Source organism: Carettochelys insculpta, chromosome 8 (assembly GCF_033958435.1).
Source record: "Carettochelys insculpta isolate YL-2023 chromosome 8, ASM3395843v1, whole genome shotgun sequence".
Classification (NCBI taxonomy): Eukaryota; Metazoa; Chordata; order Testudines; family Carettochelyidae; genus Carettochelys; species Carettochelys insculpta.
Window position 1 is genome coordinate 50936616 of NC_134144.1, and position 20944 is coordinate 50957559.

General features: G+C 44.8%; 1 long non-coding RNA gene across 1 annotated transcript in view; it reads left to right on the plus strand.

Moving 5' to 3' along the window:
* LOC142017103 (uncharacterized) overlaps positions 1-17958 on the plus strand; it is a 45043-nt gene extending 27085 nt beyond the window's left edge. Inside the window, exon 3 of the long non-coding RNA XR_012646439.1 lies at positions 17901-17958. This is a non-coding gene — a long non-coding RNA (uncharacterized LOC142017103). The remainder of the gene's footprint in view (positions 1-17900) is intronic.
* Positions 17959-20944: the final 2986 nt, after the last annotated feature.

Below are 20944 nucleotides of genomic sequence, written 5' to 3' on the forward strand. Positions count from 1 at the left end.
TGATGCAATCAAGGTGCCTTCTTCTCAGAATCGGAGGCAAACTCACATAGGTTCATCTCTGAACTCTGAGTCCTTACTGACCAATGCCAGTTGCTGTGAATAGGATATGGTGGAGAAAGAGAGAGGGCACAGAAAGGGAGCTTCTGATTGTGGAACTCAAAAACATCAGGCAGAAGGTATTGTCCCACACGCTCTCGGGTGGATATTTGCTCAGTTTTTTTGTTTATTAAACCTGTTTGTGACATTTTCCCTAATTAATGTCGGCTGACTTCCCTTCTTTCATTAAAAATTTCTTTTTACACTCAGGTTCTGTGCTCGTGAGTGAGGAAGTATTACCTCTCATAGGGGCATGGGCTGGTTCTGTGTTTTATTGCTAAAAAATGATCCCGTAGATACTGAACCCAGCCCTGGTTGCTTCTGGCTACCTCGGCAGAAAGGTTACATTTGGAAAGAAAAATCCAGAAACTGGGCAAGTTGGAAATTTTCTGTTGGATGGCAAAATGGATTTTCTGCACTTTTTTTTTTCTTTTTTCTTTTTTAAATCTGCTTTCCACTGAAAGTTTTGATTTTTTCTATAGAAAACTTTTCCAACACAATAACTTCTGGGCTTTGGCTAAAAGAATTTTCTGTATGTGTGTTTTACAGGCTGTTGTATGTGTGTCTCTGTATGGCATTTTTTCTACCCAGCTGTCTCCAGAATAGACCTCTGATCTGGTTACTTAGTAAGACTGTGCTCCGTTAAGAGCATTGTTTTGGTCAGGAGTCCTCTGCCAGTTTCCACTGAAATCAGTGGCAGAAAACCCACTGGCTGAAGTAGGGCCAGAATTTTACCATGGCCCCCCATGCTAACAGGGAAGGTTGTACACTGTATAATTGAAATGGAGATTGGAAGTCACAACTCCTGGGTTCTAGTCTCAGCTCTGTCATTGTACGATTTGTGTGTTTATCGGTGATGTCATATGATCACTGTGTTCAATTTTCATTTGGGCATAATAACAGTTTAATTTGCACATTGGTTTGCACAACAACAGAACAAAGGAGTTCTGGGAGCTGTAGCTCCAGGCTGCATGGGAGCAATATGCCTCATAACAAGGCAAGCTGGAAAGGAGTATCAAGGGGTAAAAGTAATTTTTCCCTTAGAACAGGGGAAGGGAAAAAAAGTCTCCACAAGCACACCTTAGGAGAGGGGATTGTGCTCTGATGCTATGTCTCGATTGCTGAGAATTGTCGGCAAAAGATACAGAAATTGCACGATGCATTTGTGTATATCCTGCTGACGGTTCTCTTGGGAGAGGCTTTCCCAACATTTGTCCCATCCTTCCTTCTTTATGGAAGGAGGATGACAAGGATGTCAGCTGGGGGCTCCTGGAGTGGCTGACTTCTGTTGGGAGACATCCGGGCCTGTAATCTAGACATATCCTGGGTGTCTCCAGTCTTAGGCTGCTTCTACACTCACCCTGTCCCATCAGAGGTGGCATGGTAATGAGGCAATATGAAGTAGGCTAATGAGGCACTAATGCACATATTCAGTGCCTCATTAGCATAATGGCAGCCACGTGAATTTCAAAGTGCAGACTTTGAATTGCAGATTGACAGTGTAGATGGGGACAGCTTCAAAATGAGTGTCCCACTTTGACATTCCCTTACTCCAACAAAACTAGATTGGATTAAGGGAATGTCAAAGTGGGGTGCTTATTTCGGAGCTGCCAGCATCTACACTGTCAATCTGTAATTCAAAGTCTGCACTTTGAAATTTGAGCAGCTTCCATTATGCTAATGAGGCACTGAATATGTACATTAGTGCCTCATTAGCCTGCTTCGAATTTCCTCATTACCGTGCCACCTCCGATGGGAGGAGGCGAGTGTAGAAGCAGCCTTAGCTCTAGGTGAGTCTGTGAAGGGTTTTTGAAGAAGCTGGTGAAAGAGGCCAAAAAATACCGAAAGCTGTAGGGAAAATAGACCCAGAGGAGAGGGTGTTGCACTGGCTAACCTGATGAGTAGCACAGATATTGAGCTAGATCCCAGGGAAAAGAACTGAGGGACCATGGGGTACATCTACATAGCGGCATTATTTTTAAATAGTTCTTTCCAGAATAGCTATTCACAAATAGCGTATTTCAAAATACCACAGACACATACAAAATGCATTTTGAAATAGTACTCAGCTATTTTGAAATAATATGTCCAGACACATAGGCTATGTCTACATTACCATTCCTCTTTCGAAAGAGCAACGAAGGGTCCTGTGGCACCTTATAGACTAACAGAAAAGTTTTGAGCGTGAGCTTTCGTGAGCACAGACTCACTTCATCAGATTTAGATGCAGACTAACACGGCTACCCCTCCGATACTCTTTCGAAAGAGGCATGCAAATGAAGGAAATCAAAAATGCAAATGGGCATTGATTTACATATCTGGCACCTCATTTTCATATTCTTTCAAAAGAAGAAAAGCAGTGTAGATGAGGCTTCCTTTTTTTTCGAGGAAGAAAGGATCTTTTGAAGATGGGGATTACTTTTGAAAAAGCCTCATCTACACTGCTTTTCTTCTTTTGAAAGAAGGACTTTTGAAAGAATATGCAAATGAGGCACCAGATATGTAATTTGTATTTTAGATTTCCTTCATTTGCATGCGTCTTTCGAAAGAGGAATGCTAGCGGAGACGTAGCCATAGAGCCTGTTTTGAAATAGTACCTTTGGATGCCATTATGGCTTATTTCAAAATAGCGCTACTCTGGCCGTGTCTGCACTGGGGCAGAAATTCAAAATGGCCGTGCTAATGGCCAATCAAAGAATACTAATGAGGCACTGAAATGAATATTATGAAATTTGAAATAATGTGCCCACTATTTCAAATTTATGTCAAAAGAGCATGTGCGTAGTGTAGATGCTCACTTAATTTTTTCAAAATAACTTTTCTGTGTAGTTGCAGCCTGGCAGAGCAGAGGAAGAAGTTTTGCTGGAAGAGAAGGGATCCAAGACTGGAGGGGGTTTTAGAGGGAAGGTATGATTTGCCCTTTAACTCTGAGGGTAGAATTTTGACTTAGCTAGAGGGCTGAACTACCCAGCTAGTGAGAGGACAACAGAGGCAGCAGCCACATTATCTTGTATTTGGTAATACAGTGAATGTGTTTTGAATGTGTTCAATGATTGTGCAAACATGCCTCTACTAGCAATGTTATTTTCTACTTGTGAGATAATTCAGGCAAAACTTCCTTCATATTTCTCTTTGATCTAGACTTCGCAAATATAGGGGTTTGTTCCAATCAGGATCAGCATTATTTTTAATCTTAGCTTTGAAATGATATATATGCTTTTTTACTGATATGTTGGCATCTGTGGTGAAACTGGTTTGGCTGACTTCACTAACGAGTAAAATAGGATTGATGACCGTCTGTCCATTATTTTGCTTGTTTGTGGTTACAATTGAAAGAATTCTGAATTTATATTAGATCCCCATCCTGTTGTGTTGAATGTCTCTTTTGGTACACAACACAGAGGTACACTTGCTTCTGATGTTGCTTTTCCCTCATGAATGCATTTAAAAGCTTGTAGCAAGCAGAGTACAACTTGAACCTCTCTAATCTGGCATTCTTTTGTCCGGCAACATCCAAGTCAAGTATGATTTTAGTTATCCAGATAATTGCTTATCATGGGTGTAGCCAAGTTTCCCATGGTCATATGGTCACATAAAGTCTGTTTACAGCCACCTGGCTCTCAGTATTCTGTGCTGTTATTTAGTTCTAATTTACCCTTAAATGTCTTCTAAGAGCCTCGTAAGCTGCTGTTGGTAATGCTGTTAGACAATATTGACCTCCCACGGTTTCGCAAATTCTCTCATTCGACCCCAGTCAGGTCCCAAGGGTCCTGGACTAAAGACATTCACCCTGTAGTATCTACTGTATTAGCAGTTCAGGGTATTTTGTAGAAACAAGTGTTTTTTGTTTCAATCCAATGATCTATGAAATACCTGGCAAAGGTTTGTGGAGGTGTCATTTACCTTTTAAAACCTAATTCAGTGTGGTGCTGACCATGCCAGTGATGTGCTGACTGCCTGACTTCAGTGTGAAGTGAGGTTGCTTGGCATATAGCCTATAGCTTTCCCCCTCCCATAGTTTTAAAGACATAGGTTGTGAAATAACATTAGTATGTACATAAGTGCAGCTGCTACTTAAGCTGGGACCCAACCTTTTCCACACACATTGGAAATTTCCAAACTTTTCTAAGCTAGCAAGATAAGTTGATATTTCACACACAACTGGAATCAGGTAGTTGATAATGTATTATTAGCCTGGATTGGCTTTAGAGGAAATAGCCTCCGCATGCCAACCTTTGGTTACTTGACCACCTAAAGTTGCTGATTGTAGTATCTCTTCTGTTGTGAGATGAAGGGCTGCATGTTGGTGGTCAAAGTGTTATGTCTTGTTACCAATATTGATTTAAAAGGTTTAATAGCATTATTTGCCATTTTATATGTATGTGCCTGAGCTCATTTTGCACTTCTAATTAGCTGTACTATGCTGTGTAGCCTAGGATCATATGGGATTATCCTGCCCTTTCCGTAGTGTAGGGTTGCCAGATTGTTGTAATGTCTGGGTGGCACATGCTCCAGTAGGTAGCCTCAGCTGCAGGAACCCCAACCAGGGAATAGGGAAACCACACTGCCCCATGACTCGGAGATGGCTGGGGCATCAGGCCCCACTGGCAGCCCCAGCCATGGGAGCCTGACTGGCAGAGAATTTCCTTGAGAAGTCCAACATCTCCCATGTACACAAAACTGTCCAGCAAGACATTTTTGCATAAATGTGGGACGCATGGAAATTCAGGATTCTCCCACAGATTGCAGGATGCATGGCAACCCTGCTATAGTGCTGAAAGAAAATAGGTCCCATTTAGCTCTTAGTGATATAGGAGGGTATCTGTGTATGGACAAGGTACTGGAAGGATGTCTGGTAAGGAACAGGATGATAACCATCAAGACTAAAATAATAATTCTCTGGGTCATAAAATGAACAGGGTTAAGACCAAGAAGCTAGTAACTATTCAGAGTGCACTAGCATTCATATGCCATTTGATTTTTTCTGAGAATGTGTTCTCCATTCCTTCCATTAATCGAAATAAATAACATTTGTCATAACAAAATGAGGTTGGAGAAAGACATAAACCAACTGACCATACATTTCAGCCAATGAGCCCGCTAAATCCACTGTAGGTGAGGGGTAAAATGCTGCACCTATTAAGTTTTACCAATGACTTAAGTGGGACCATGATTTCATGCTTGGTTTTTAAGGGACTTCGAAAAAGTATGTTTTACTCCATCAGTATAAAACAAAGTGAATGTTGTAGAAACAAAGTGAATGTTTCTAGATGCTTTTATTTATTTATTTTTTTAAATTAGAGGGAGACAAACATTTAAGCAAATATTTCCGAGTTGTTTCAAGCCAAGTTAATTTTTTGATGTCACACAGCAGAGGGTTGGGAATTAGAATACTTTTCTATTTCAAGTTTAAATCAAAATCAGCTTAGCTGCAGTTTAGATTAACCCATAAAAGTTACTGAAGACACAAGCTGTTTAAAAAATATCCTGTAAAATGGTCCATGTGTCACAAATCCAAAAAGGCAGGCTCCCCTATGCCACCATCTGTCACTCCTCCTTTCAGCACATCCAAATTTATGAGGTGCCAACAAATGGGCTACTCTGTTGCACCATGGTGTGCTCTCTGCATGAGAGGGTTATCTTACAGTCTTGTTTTCTGAATTGATCTTACTGGGTTAGGTGAAGAATGCAGAATTTAAGGATAGACAGAGGTAACCATGCAGGCTAGCTACTAAGTCGCTTTACATTAAGGTTCCTAATTCCTTTACTTGATAAATGCAACCCAGTTGTGCACATGGATCTGTCATCCTGCCTCTCAGATTTCAATCTCAAATGTTCTTAAAATAGCTTAGATATCACAGGCAAGAATGCAGTAAATAGCATATTCTGTAGCACCATATGCTAGGATTAGGTGACTCTGATGGGGTAGGGAGTGTAAATATTTTTAAATCCAATAAACTTTAACTTTTTAATATTTGGGGCTTTCAGATCTCTTAAATTAAACTGTTTGTTTCCCTTGGCTTTTAAGAGAAAGTAATTTAAGATAGAAATTTCTGACTAAATAGATTGCTATGTTATGCCATAATAATTCTTGTCGTGCTCTTAAAATAGTCATTGAATTAAATAAATGAGAGCCTATGTTTGCCAAAGTGAAATAAAATGTGTATCTTAAATTTTTAAAACCAGTTGAAAACTGTAAAACCCACCATTTTGGAGTGATTCCTTAGTTAATGACAAGGCCTACAGCCACGATGAGTGTGGGGGGAAGGCATGTGGGGGGGGGGGCGGAGGGGAGTCAGCTCTGTGCTCCAGAAGGAAGTGTCCAGGATGAAGCTCTTTGCACTGCCCAGAGCAGCACCACCTTCTCTCAGAGCTGTGTAGAGTGGTGCTCCTGTGGTATTTCAAAGGGCCTCAGGTCCATGACCACTTCCACTGCTGCTCTTCGAATCACTGGGTCTCTATTTATATATAACAACATAATGATAGCACCACGCAAGTACATAAATCATTTCCCCCACATTCCCTGAAAATTTTAAATAATTCCATGTCCCTTTTTGTGGTCCATGAATATTAATTCATTCAAATTTTTCTGCCATGATAGTAAATTTGTAATTGTGAGTATTCATGGCTATTGTATTTTAAATGTGCCTATTGGTGAAATTAATTTCTGCGCATGGTCCTTGCACAAGGGTGGTGAGCTTTGTAAGTGTTTGTACCTCAGGTGCTTGATCACTCACTCAGGAAATAGTAACATACAAATTGCCTGTCAAATCACCACTTGAAAAGCAAATAGTGAATAAGTATTTTCATGGAATGGTTTATAGTCAATCCAGAAAATTCACAAAAAATATTTTGCTGAACTGTTTCCAATAATTAATACATCTGAGGACATTACAGAACAGTCATGAGAAAAACACAGACAGAAAAAGTCTCAAATTAATTGGATAAATTATTAATTATCTCTTTTTACTTACCATCTGTGTACATTAGTGTGTGTGTGGAAGTGCACATGCAAGCTGGCTAGGTAGGTATCTGCATCTGTTTGGTGGGTGTATAAATATGATCTAAAAGCTGTTTAAAAATTTTTTTTTCCACAAGCATCTTTTCACCCTTTTGCAATTTGTAAAATTTGTAGTCAGCTCTAAAATAATATATGGATGCTGATCTATTGAGATCACTTGATTTTCCCTGTCCTGTTTCCAGTGATTGGTCAAGTATCAACCATTTGTTTAAAAAAAGGTATATGTTTTTCTTTACCCAGAAAGTGAAAGACCCACATATGTAAGGAAACAGGCTATATGGGTTTATAAGGCTATAAGGGTTATATGATGAGATAACCTGGAGGTGTCTTCCAATCCTGCTGACAATGAAACTGCTATTAATTCTAAACCACCATCGTTGGCATCAGTATGACTCACCTCACTAACAGTGCTCCAAGTCCCAAGCCTAGGAAAGGTAGCAGCCACACCAGCAAATGAAAAGATTGATCTCCTCCTCTGTAACATACAGCAAGATCCTCACCTGCGGCTGAGAAGCACACAATACAACTCAGGATGGTTGCCCTTGTCCTTTTGGAGTCCTGGGCTATTTGTGTGTCAGGCTGGTATCCTGGGTGAATTAGAACAGTCTGAAGGTTGCTTTAACTCATGATGGCTATCAGTGGCCATAAGGGTCAGTACAGCAGCTAGGAATTAGCTGGGCCTACGAATGCATATTCACACCACCTTTCCTTGACTGTATCCCTTATGTAAGCTTCAGGAACTGCCTTTTGACGAAGCTCCTAACTCTGTCTGCAAGATCCCCCTAATTGTGGCAGACAGAGCAACTGCGATGTAGCTCAGGATCTAGACTGTCAGAGGCTTAGTGCCTTCCATCTGAGGACCTCAAAGTACTGACAAACTTTGAAAAGCTAAGATCCACAGCAGTTGTGGGCACAGAGAAGTATTATCTTCATTTTACTATTGAGTAAAATGAGGCACTGAGAGCTGATCTTACTTGCCGTGAGTCAGAGAGTGCACCATTAGGAGAGTTGGCTGTAAACCTCCAAGAATACTGTGCAATCTCTAATCACTATCAAACTTCCCATTTCAGCAACAATACCCTTCCTGCACCCAAACATATTAAGAGAGATGGGTTCTGTCATTTACACACCAAAACAAACATCCCATGCTGCGCCACTTCCAGCCTTTCTAGTAGACAGAAACATTAGATTCGGAAACAGAAAATGTTAGCTGCTTTGCTTCATAGGCACTGTCTCTGTGGGTGCTCTGGTGCTGGAGTGCACATGGGGAAAAATATAGTGGGTATTCAGCACCCAGTGGCAGCACCACTGATCAGCTCCTACCTTTTCCTCCCAGTGGCTGTGTCTACACGTGCCCCGAACTTCGAAATGGCCATGCAAATGGCCATTTCGAAGTTTACTAATGAAGCGCTGAAATGCATATTCAGTGCTTCATTAGCATGCGGGCGGCAGCGGCGCTTCGAAATTGACGAGCCTTGCCGCCGCGCGGCGCGTCCAGACGGGGCTCCTTTTCGAAAGGACGCCACCTTCTTCGAAGTCCCCTTATTCCCATGAGCTCATGGGAATAAGGGGACTTCGAAGTAGGCGGGGCCCTTTCGAAAAGGAGCCCGGTCTGGACGCGCCGCGCGGCGGCAAGGCTCGTCAATTTCGAAGCTCCGCTGCCACCCGCATGCTAATGAAGCGCTGAATATGCATTTCAGCGCTTCATTAGTAAACTTCAAAATGGCCATTTGCATGGCCATTTCGAAGTTTGGGGCACGTGTAGACACAGCCAGTATGTCCCACCAACCGCCATCAGCTGTTCAGAAGCATGCAAGAGGTGCTGAGGAGTCGGAAAGGAAGGGGCATGGGGTAAAAGAAGTGGAGGGAAGAGATGGCAAGGGAATGGGAAGAGATGGAAGGGGACGGGAAGGGATGTGGGTGGGCAGGAAGGGTGGGGTTGAGAGCTTGGGGGGAAGTGATGGAGTTGGGGTGGACCTGATCCAGAATGGGTGTCCAGCACCCCTAGGGAAAACCCAAAGTCAATGCCTCCACTTTGCTTATTACACCTGGCCATCTAGATGCTGAATCTAACACGCAATGTTGGAATCCCCTTCAGAACGACTCACTCGTTATCAGCGAATCAGTAACTTTGTCTGGCTACATCTGCATTACTGTGGAAAATTGAGCGGCAAGGATTAAAGAAGGTCATCGGGAGGAGCTCTCCCAACCTCCTTCTGTGAGAACAGCCACCGAAGTCAACAGCCAAAAGGTCGATATTAGCTACACGATTGGCATAACTAAAATCGTGTGTTAGCAATCGACTGCTACATGCAGTGTAGACATAGCCTCTTTTTCCTGCTGAGTTCTGTGGCATGGTGTGTTGTGCTACTTTTCAAATGCAGTTATGATGAGATTTGTTTTTCCATTCTACTGCTCAGTTAATGCTAAGTTTTGCTGTCTCAGGATATAGTTTGTCCTGCAGTACAGAATCCTTCTCCTCTTCCATATGTACAAATAACTGGCCTATAATGTAAATGCATGCTAGATTTATGAGCAGAAGTGAATATTACTTTGTATCCTGAGTATTTGATATTACTCACATATGATATTATCTATCACAAGGCCTTGGGAGCAGTGGTTAGCCGTGTCTACACGTGCCGGCTACTTCGAAGTAGCTGCGCCAACTTCAAAATAGCGCCCGCCACGTCTACATGTGGCGAGCGCTATTTCGAAGTTGACATCGACGTAAGGCGGCGAGACGTCGAAGTCGCTATCCCCATCAGGAGACGGGAACAGCGCCCTACTTTGACGTTGAACGTCGAAGTAGGGCATGTGTAGCTGATCCGCGTCCCGCAACATTGAAATAGCAGGGTCCGCCATGGCAGCCATTAGCTGAGGGGTTGAGAGACGCTCTCTCCAGCCCCTGAGCTCTACGGTCGCTGCGTGCAGCAGCCCCTTAAAGCTTCCCGCCCCCTGTCTTCCTGTGCAGGAAGCTGAGAGAGCTTGCAGGCGGCAGCAGTAACACGCGGCCAGCCTGCACGCCTCCCTGCAGCCCAAAGACACCCCCCACGCTGCGATGGCCGCCCACCAGCCCCCCAAGTGCCCCCAGGGCACCCCCCCCCCAAGGGGAGCCAGGGCTCCCAGCCTGGCAGCCAGCCCTGGAAGAGGCAGCGGGGCACCTCCTGGAGAGAGGCTGAGATCTGGGACCTGCTGGGGCTCTGGAGTGAGGAGGAGGTGCTCCAGGTAATGGGGAGCAAGAGACGGAACGCGGATGCGTTCGCTTAGCTGGCCGAGGGCCTGGCCGCCCGGGGTCACCATGCCTGCACTCCTGACCACGTCAGGAGGAAGGTCAAGGAGCTGCAGCAGGGTTACGCCCGGGCCCGGGATGTGGCCAGCTGATCTGGGGCCACCCCTGCCATTTGCCCCTTTTACAGGGAGCTCAGGGAAATCCTGGGCCCCTGGCACACCTCCTCCCCACCGGCCACTCTTGACACCTTGGCCAACGAGCCTCAGCAGGCCCCGGAGGTGGAGTCTGCCCCGGAAGCAAGTCCCGCACCCCAGGGGCCCCCCCAGGAGCCCACCCCTGGGATGCCGGTGGAGGAGGAGGGGGAATCCTTCTCCAGCAATGGGGGGCTCCACATCATCCTGGCTTCCTGGAGCTCCAGCAGGGTGTCCGCCCAGAGGGTGTCCCCCGACCGTGGGAGCGGACCGTCTGGTATGTATCCCCCGCCCGGTGCACACCCCCGGGGTTGAGGGGCGGGGACAAGAGACATGACCAGGGCCCTCCACATGCCCAGATGACCATGGCCCCAAGGACAGCAGTGGCATGTCCCTCAGAAAAGTGCATCAGCCCCTGCCCCCCCAGCAGGACAGTGCCATGTCCCATCCCTGGGGATGGGGGGAGCGGAACCTAGGGTCCCCCAGGGGGAGGGGGGTGGGACACCCATCAGCAGCAGCAGCATCTCCCGGGGATGGGTATGGGGAACCAGCAGCAGAGGAGTGGGGGGACAAGGGCCACGGCTCGGGGGCCACACTAACGGCTGTCTCCACTCTTCTTCCCCCCCTGTGTTCCGCAGCTGCACCATCAGAGGGTCCGGAGAGCGCCGGTGAGGTGTCAGTGGTCCCGGACAGCCCACCGGGGTCATCGCTGCAGGCCAGCCCCTCGGCGGAGCACTGACCAGTCCCAGGGCGGGGTCCACGGCAGCCCCAGCACCACCACCGGACGGCGACAGACTCCCAGCTGCTGGCGACCCTCCGGCGACAGCTGGAGGTATCGGAGCAGTGCCTGCGGGTGGATGAGCGTGGCCTGCAACTGCAGGAGCAGGCGCTGGCCTGGCGCCAGGAGGCCTGGGGGGCCTTTATGCGCACTTTTGAGCGCATATCAGACTACCTGGCCCCCCATGCTGCACCGCCCGCTGCTCTGCCCGCCCTGCCTGCTCCACCCGCCGTCCCACCACCGTCCGCCACTGAGGGGCCTTCCGCCGAGGGGGACCTGGGGCCTGCTGACACCCACCAGCCGTATCTGCCGGTTCACCCGGCCCCCAGCCAGCCTCGGCCAGGGCTGAAGCCAAGGCGAGGGTCGCACCCGCCAACCCCAAGTGCTGGACAGTAGGGGGTGCGGGGCCCAGGACATGGCCCCCCCCCTCTCCTTTTCTACATATCCCCCATTATTTTGTATATAGCTTGTATTAGACCCCTGTTATTTTATGATACCTGCCCCCCCACGTAAATAGTTCTCCCCTTCCTTGTTTTCCACTATTTATCATATAATATATATATATATTTGTAGTAATAGTAAGAGAATTCACTGTTTTGTGGTTTCAAGAACAACAGGTCTATTTTTATTTGCCAGAAAAGTTGTGGGGGGTGTTCTTGGGTGCTCTGTGGTGTGGGCGTAGGGGCAGGGAGTGTTGTGGAGGATGGGGGGGTGCAGTGGGGGCCCTGCCAGCGTTCACCCCGTGGCCTGGTCAAAATGGGCCCGCAGGGCCTCCTGGACCCGGGTCACCTCGGGGTCCACCTGGCAACTGGGGGCAGTGCGTGGCTGCACGTCAGCCCTGCCAGCCTCCACAGCCCAGCCCTGAAAGAATGTCTCCCCCTTGCTCTCTACCAGGTTGTGGAGTGTGCTGTACGTGCCCACAATCTGGGGGATGTTGGTGGGGCCCGCATCAAGGCGGGTGAGGAGACACCTCCAGCGCCCTTTGAGGCAGCCAAAAGTGTGCTCAACCACCTGGCGTGCATGTTCAGGTGCGTGTTAAAGCGCTCCTGGCTGGCTGTGAGATGGCCCGTGTAAGGGTGCATGAGCGAGGGCCGGAGGGGGTACGCCGCGTCTGCGACGATGCAGAGGGGCATGGTGGTGTCCCTCACAGGGATCTCCCACTGGGGGATGTAGGTCCCCGCCTCCAGCCGGCGGCACAGGCCTGAATTCCTGAATACCCGGGCGTCATGGGTGCTGCCAGGCCAGCCAACATAAATGTCCAGGAAGCGGCCCCGGCTGTCCACCAAGGCCTGGAGGACCACCGAATGGTAGCCCTTCCTGTTCAGGAAGCGTCCTCCGCTGTGCTCCGGAGCTCAGATGGGGATATGGGTCCCATCCAGAGCTCAGAATCAATTTCGGGAGCCCAGGGTGGCAAACCCCGCGATGGCGGCATCCGGGTCCCCAAGCTGCACGAGCCTGTGGAGGAGCAGGGCGTTGATGGCGTGGACGACCTGCAGGGGAAGGACATGAGAGAGCACCAATGAGGGGTGTGCAGGGTGTGTCTGGCCCTCCCCCCCTGGGCTCCCCTCCCCCCCAGGGCTGCCTCCCCCTCCCCGTGGGTCCTCTTACCTCCATGAGGACAGCCCCGACGTTGGCCTTGCCCACACCAAACTGCTGCCTCACGGATCGGTAGCTGTCTGGAGTGGCCAGCTTCCAGACAGCGATGCCGACCCATTTTTCCACGCTGAGGGCATGCCGCATGGTGGTGTCCTGGTGCCTCAGTGCGGGGGTGAGCCACTGGCAGAGCTCCAGGAATGTCTGGCAGCTCATACGAAAGTTCTGGAGCCAGCGGTCGTCGTCCCAGTCGCCAAGCACCAGCCGCTCCAACCAGTCGGTGCTCGTGGGGTAGCTCCACAGCCGGCAGCGTGTGTGGCGGGGGGGGGGGCGGGGGTGGAGGACAGCAGGGTCTGGGTTTGCTTCCTCCTCCCCTGGGGGCAGCTTCTCTTCCATGAATAAAAGGTGATCAGCTGCCTCCTGCATAGCATTGAGCAGGGCGAGCACTGCTCCTACAGGGGCGGCTTGGTGGACCTCTGGCTGCTGCTGCTGCTGGCGGTCCATACTGCTTCGCCGAGGTGTGCGTGCCTATGGCTCTGCAGACTGCGTGCTGTGCAGGCTGAGTGTGTCTGGGAGGGGCCCTTTAAGGGAGTGGCTAGCTGTTGCCCCGGAAGTGCTAGTCCGCCCTGTGACCCTGTCTGCAGCTGTTCCTGGCACCCTTATTTTGATGTGTGCCGCTTTGGCATGTAGACGCTCCCCTGCAGCGCCTACTTCGACGTGGTGCTGCCCAACGTCAACGTTGAACGTCGACGGCACCAGCCCTGGAGGACGTGTAGACGCTATTCATCGAAATAAGCTATTTCGATGTAGCATTCACATGTAGATGTAGCTGTTGTGACTGAAACAATGAGCCTATTATGAGGATAATAGTTATTATTAGTGCTGCTGGGCTGTCATCTCCTTATGTGCCATTTTGGGATCCTCCTTAAAATCCATCTGCTCCCCGCTGGCTGGCAAAGTGGAAAATAAACATCAGTGTGCTTCTTGCATTCACACACACATACACAACATTGATGGGTTAACTGGGTTAACTTCAGTCTAGATCTTTTACTTTTCTGGGGATGAACTTCAGATTCAAATCCCTCAGACTCCACTACAGAAGAATTAAAATCCACACAATAATTATAAAACATTTTTACAGGAAATTTTAGTTATTTTGATAATTTTTTGGTCATAAGATGGACTCATTTTTATATGGGCTATCATGAGTACAGGCAGATAGTTAGTTATATAGCTACAGTTATAACTTCTGGTCTAGCTCATTACTGCTTGGATATGATATGTTGCCATGTACAAGGATATTTATTTGCCAGATTTTTGGTTTTGATCTTGCAATCTAGTCTCCAGCAGGAAATTTATTAAGCTGCCAACTTGTAATCATCTAATTGACTTAGAAAGAATCCGAGTTTCTAAATATCCAACTGAAATCAATTGTGACTCTTTTTATTTTAGGCCTCGGGCATCTTGAAATTGAGACAATAAATGAGAGTGCCTCATTCCAAAAGAATGAGAATTGGCAGCTTTGTAGAGGCTGCGGGGGGAGGGTGCAGGGATGGTGGTGGTGGAGGGGGAGAAGGGAAGCAACTGAAGTCCCAAGTTTCATTTCCAAGAAAGAACAGTTGACATTATACATGTGTCACATGGGCTTGTGTTTGCTTTTATCCTGTGTTTGCTTTTGTTTGAAAGAATAACTGCCTCCAAGATCCACTGCCACTATGCATAGACAAAGAACTACTGTTGGATTACTGTTACTGTTTTTCTGCGTACTTTTGTGTGGTGAACCTTAGAATAGCCTAGCTATTATATCTTTAAAAGAGACAAGGTGGATCTTTGAGCATCACCGTTATTATCTTTAAGAATTTCATTAACTAAAAAGTCCATATAAATTTATGTTTAAGCTCAATATTTTTTGTTTTTCATTAGAATATTGGAACATGCTTAAAGTTTATCATTTCTCTATTGTAACACTTTCTATATCAATACAGCTGACATATCAAAATCACAGTTGACAGCTACTATCCTAGAGTAGCTACAAGTTCAGTAGTGTTCATTTTTTTTCCTCATTAGTATTTGCAAATATGAACATGACCGCAACACAGAAGCCCTTAATTCAATTCTATTGAACAGGATTTAAAACTCCGAACAGATTTATGTGCTGTGAGAGTAGCACAATTTTCACCATCTATATAATTTCTCTTGTTGCTGATTGAAGTTCTGCTAGTATTGTAGGTGGAATTTGTTTGGTATGGACTGGAAATCTAAATAGCTGTACAAACAGAATGACAGATGGCAAAATCCCAGTTGGAACGTGTGACCAGCAAACTGGCTGCTATTTGTTTTCACTCCAGGGTAGATAGCAGACGTACTGTGTCTGTAGAACAGCTGTGTCAGATATTGAATTCCAGAACTTTCTAACACTGGGGTGCATTTCCAGTGAGGGACAAGGAAGGCTACCTGTGTGATTATTTTGTCCTCAAAAGGGGGAGATTGAGGAGTCTTTTTTAACTGAGGAGATAAAAACTCAGGAAGTTGTGAATGAGTAACAGTATGCTAAACTTACTCTCTTAACTGATTATACTGTAGTGTGCTGTGTTATGTGAAATACTTTGAACTCTGGTGGTATTATTTTTATGTGCGAGCATTTTGGTTAAAGGCCTGAGAGAGTTTGGATCTTCAAAATGTTGAAGAACAATCCTTTCTTTAAAGACAATGAAATTTTGTTTTTAAAACCTCTTTTCATTTATAAGGTGACAGTTGGAAAATGACATCCTGTCAAGTGAACTCAAGTCCACATATTTTACCACTGCAAAGCTTTGGAATTAGTTCTTTACTATTGGAACAACTTTATGTTGCTTGGAATTCAAAAAATCAAATCAAACATTACCACTAGACTATTGTCAAGTTTGGGAGAAGGAAGTCAGCGTGCAAAATAATGAATATAATAAAGCTGAGCTTTTTAGATGCCTTTCGTTCCTCATATAGTTAATCTTGCTAGGTGATATGTGTTAAAGATCTAGTCTCTTTTTAAGTTTTCCTTTTGTTGTAGGAAGAGACAATTTTATGGATCTATTAAAAATAAATGATTTTTTCCTCCCCTAAGGTCACTTAAAACTGATGATCAAATTTTGTGTAAAATATCTTAGAGTCCTGCTATATGCTATTAATGCTCCTATACGGTAAAAAGACAATAGCCTAGTGGCATTTTTTATCCACCCCACCACCTGGCTATTACTCTGGGACAAGTTCCATTCTGTCTACATATGTCTTTTTTATTCTCTGAGGATACATCTGTCACAAAACTCCTGGAGTGGGATACCCTGAATCCCCAAAACTCTCCCTCCCCACTGGACTGAAATAGCCAGTACACTCAGTTACAGGTCCCATGGGAAAAATACCTGCCATTTAATTTAGCTAGGGTGCGTCTACACTAGGAACTAACTTCAAAGTTAGGTACCACATCGAAGTAGCCAGCAGACAGTCTACACACATTTTCCCTTACTTCAAAGTTAACTTTGAAGTAGGAAACCCAACTCTGAAGTCCTTACTCCATTCCTGGGAGTTTAACTTCGAAGTAGGGTGTGTGCAGATGCTCAGATTCATAGTTGCTTACTTTGAAGTTGTACTTTGAAATAAGCAACTTCGAAGTTATTTTTGTAGTGTAGACACAGCCCTAGTGTAATAGGCTAATAGATTGACTTTGAGAAAAGAACAGTTTTTCTTCCTATTTAAAAGGAAGGCTAAAGACTTTTGTTCAAATTCTTAGATTTAATATAAAGATGAATTCTTAAGAAGGGACTCTTAAAAGGGGTCACACCTGTGAAATATGAAGACATGTTAGCATATGAAATTCAGTTATATAAAATAAGGACTGTATACAATCTTTGGTTTCATCTACACTATTAAATGTACTTATATCACTTCACAGAAAATACAGGTTAAAATATCAGTTCAGGAAATGTTTATTCTATTTCTCCAAGCATGTGTAAGCACAAACATGATTTAGATAAACTTTTCCCATTCTCTGCCTTTATGAATTCAAGGGGATTAGTGCACAGTCCCAAAATATGCAATACTTACATTTAGCATGCAGTGAGACCCATCTTAGAGGCTTTTGAGGTTGCTGTCACTATAGGAAAAGGAGTTTAACAGATTGGGAATTGATGTAGTTGAAGACTAGAGCTGTTTGGGGATCTTGGGTTAAGAATGAGAGATGGAGGTTTCTTGAAGAGTCACGGGTTAGGAGAAGGAATCTGAGGCCTATGGGAGAATTTTGGAGAGGCAGCCTAGGCCAATGATAAGATTGTGGAGGGGTAAAATTGATGGTAGTTTGCTAGATGGCCCTGGAACATGTTAATGTATTGTTACACTAACAAAACTTATTGTATTGAAATCTCTGGTAGTTAGAATTTCCAGGAATAAAAAAAACCTGCTACCTCTAAGGCCAAGTCTACATTACCTAGAAGATCAACCCACTCAGAGTTTGATTTTCTGGGGTTTGATTTCATGCTCCTGGTGGAGACATGCAAAATTGACCTGTAAGGGGTTGGCAGTCGGCTCCTGTACTCTTTGCTATTGTGAGGAGTAAGGGAGGTTAATGGGAGAAACTCTCCCATAGATATTCCTTAGTGAGGACAGCCAGGTAAATCGATTGCAGATAAGTTGATTATAGCTATGCAAGTGCCACAGCTACAAGTGCATTTCAACAATCGACTTATTTGCCTAACATAGACCAAACCTAAAATGCTATCAATCTGTTCAAATTAATAATTTGATAATCAGGAGGCTGCTACCATTCACATATCTTCCTTCATTTTTGCCTTACCTTGTGCATCTGTGGTACACTTTTGCAAACTATATTGTAGAAAATTTTATTTTGCTATTATGATGAGCCTGCTGAAGCTAGCTTGCTAATAAACTATCTAGGTAATGAAATGTATACTTTATGCACTTCTACTTCTAATAACTTGTACCTTGCTCGGTTTCTCCACACAGGTGTGGAAGTGGCAGAGAGGCTGGTAGGAACTGTGGTGAAGTCTGTGAAGCAGGTAAGCTTGCCTAATAAAAATTGCCCCTAAAACGATTACTTTTTAATTTTTAAAGGTGCAAAATACTTTTTACCCTGACCAATAGCTACACCACTCTAATCTCATAGTGTAGATACAGACTATTGCAATGGAAGGCATTTTTCTGTCTTGTAGAAAGCCTACCACCCGAAGTGATAGTTGATGGAAACATTCTTTTATCAGATCAGCTGCTTTTCTACTGGGAATTTGATCAGAATATCCATGGCATTCAGGCTGCAGGTTTTTTACATTTGCATTCCAAGTTTTAAGTGCAGACCAGGCCCTGGATAATTAAACTTGTGTTTCAGTTGAAATACACATATAAAGTCAATCAACAGTGATAGCAGTTTTCCATGAAGAACCTCCAAAAAACTAATTACTCATGAATCTTCTGAGGAAGTTTGATGCAGAATTCAGTCTCTTCACGTGTATCCTTCAGAGATCATATACCATACTGTAAGAATTCTGTAGTCCAACCTGCTTTCCCTCGGAACTCACCTGGGGACTGGGAAGGTCAAACTATGGACAGCGCCCAGAGGGGACTAAAACTCCCTGCTTGAGTGGAGCTGAAATGAAGTTCACTCCAAAGGAGAAACTTACTGTAATTATCCTTACCTAGCATAGTAGTCTTTTTTTTTTCTTTAAGCCATAAATCTCAGAACACTTTATGAAGGTGATTGGGCATCATTGTCTGCATTTTACAGATGGGAGAAAATGAGGTGAAGTGAATTGTCCAAGAACATTGGCACAGCCAGGAAAAGAACACAGAACTTCCCTAATGCCATGTCCCACGTGGGAGGAAAGCTACCTCAAATTAAACCACAAAGAAAACAAATCATTGAGATATGTCAGCCTATAATAGTGACTCATATATGCAGGTGAAGAAATACATAAGAATGTAGTATTATCAACTCACTAGAAATGAACAATTCTTCTACTGCTCCTTAGCTTGCAAAACTCAATTAAACAGAAGCATATATTGATAACGACAGCATGAACGACTGTCGTGCTCTATATGAATTGGAAGAGGATGTGAAATGGATGCCCTGCCTCATGTGGTAAGTTCTAAAATGTGAAGAACTATCTCCTATTATTATGAGCCCTCTGGGGTTCTCTAAACTGTCAAGCCAAATTGCTCAGAAGACCAATTTGATCAAATAGATTTTGCATTTAGGATTTTTTTTTAAAAAGATCCTAGGGAAACTTAAAACATGTGTGAGCCTGGAGAAGCCAAGGGGCAGCTTTCTTTGTTTTCAAAGATGCAGAGAGATGCAGCAACTTTAGGAACCAACTTTATAAACACATGTAAGACTTTTTCAGGTGTGCCTGATAGGTGGACATCTGTACCTAGTCTGTTCCTGACAATAATGTTGCTGATTCTGAAAATCCACTCTGAGGTTCATTGTCCTCAGAATAATAGGTCAGTGTATGGAAAGATACCTGCTCAGGATAAAACATATAGATGTGTGATCTTATGGGATTATAGCCATAAAGGTATAGATCCACTTCCAGAATACTGGTCATATACACCATCACCTCACCTATACCCCGTTGACATTTCTTTCATATCTGCATCTCTTCTTGCATTCACTACAGTGTGCCCCTTCTCTATTTCTCCTGCATATACAGAATGCTGTTGCCCCACCTTACTCCATATGCAAAGTTCAACTAAGTCCTCATCCCCTAATAACGCCATTTGCTCTCATGAGATTAACTTCTCACCTTCCTCCATTTGTCTATATTACTGTCCTGTTGCTACTACACACAATGTTTCCACTTTTGGCACCAGAGCCCTCTTCCTGTTTTTTGATATTTGGAAAACCATGCTTGTACAATGTCTCTTTGTCTTATTGACTTTCCATCCCACTTCAAATATGAGATAAAATCTTATATTTTATCCCTTGGCATTACCTCCTAATTTTGTCTCCTTTGCTTGTTTTGGCTCTAATTGAATTGTTTAGCATTCTGAAAGCCTGTAGAGTGCTTTATTGTATGAAAGATGCTGTACAGATTAAGGCTGTTTTGACTGTTAAACTTTTTCTAAAAAAAGTCCCAAGTATAATTTAAATAAAAATATTATTTACAGAAGGCAGATTTCCCATTATAATATTAAAACTCATATGACTGCTGACTTATAAATACATTCCTGTTGCATTGTTACTTCCCATCAAACAGCTAGTTAAGAAAATTATGGTACATGGAAATAAGTGCACTCACTTGTAGATTTCTGGTAAAGTTTGTTAGCCTGAAGGAAACATTCACTCTCCAGAGCATCAGCTCGTCATGGTGAGCAGGCTTGTGCATTCCAATGAATCTGAGAGCAATGCCAAAGGGAGTCTTGTATTCCCAGCAGGGTCACCCATGGTGGTGAGGTCAAGGGGATAGGTCCCGATGAAGAACGATCCCAAAAGTCCTGAACAACATAACAGGGGAAGGATAGCAAGGGTAATGCTACAATGGCTGTGAAGGCAGATGAAGGCTGCAGTGAACAGAAGACTCCCTATTGTCATGGGTCCAATGCCATTGGACCTGAGCCTTCTATCCATCAAGAACCACGTGGTGGCTGCAGTGCACGAGTTCCCCCATGTTAAAAGAAGTCACACACAGGCATCATCCTCTTTGTACTACTCTCCTAAACTTAAGACCATTGGTGACTGTCGAATGGCAACAGGAGCAGGATTGCAAAATCTGGAAGCTTTTAGTCATGGACCAGCATATAGGTGGTGGATTTACATATCAGTCATTCTATTTTGAGGCCTGAGGTGGTAGAATGCTCTGGCTGATGCTTCCATGATTGAGCAGCCCTATTTAGGATCTGCTCTGCCCACTGCACATGAGGAAGGGGACTAGAAAAGTGACCTAAATATCAGCCATTTCAACTACCTGACTGGATAACCATATCCAGTGGGTTCACTTCTGTGCAGTCAAAATTGAACAGTAAACTTTTGAACATGGACTATTCAGACTCTAATG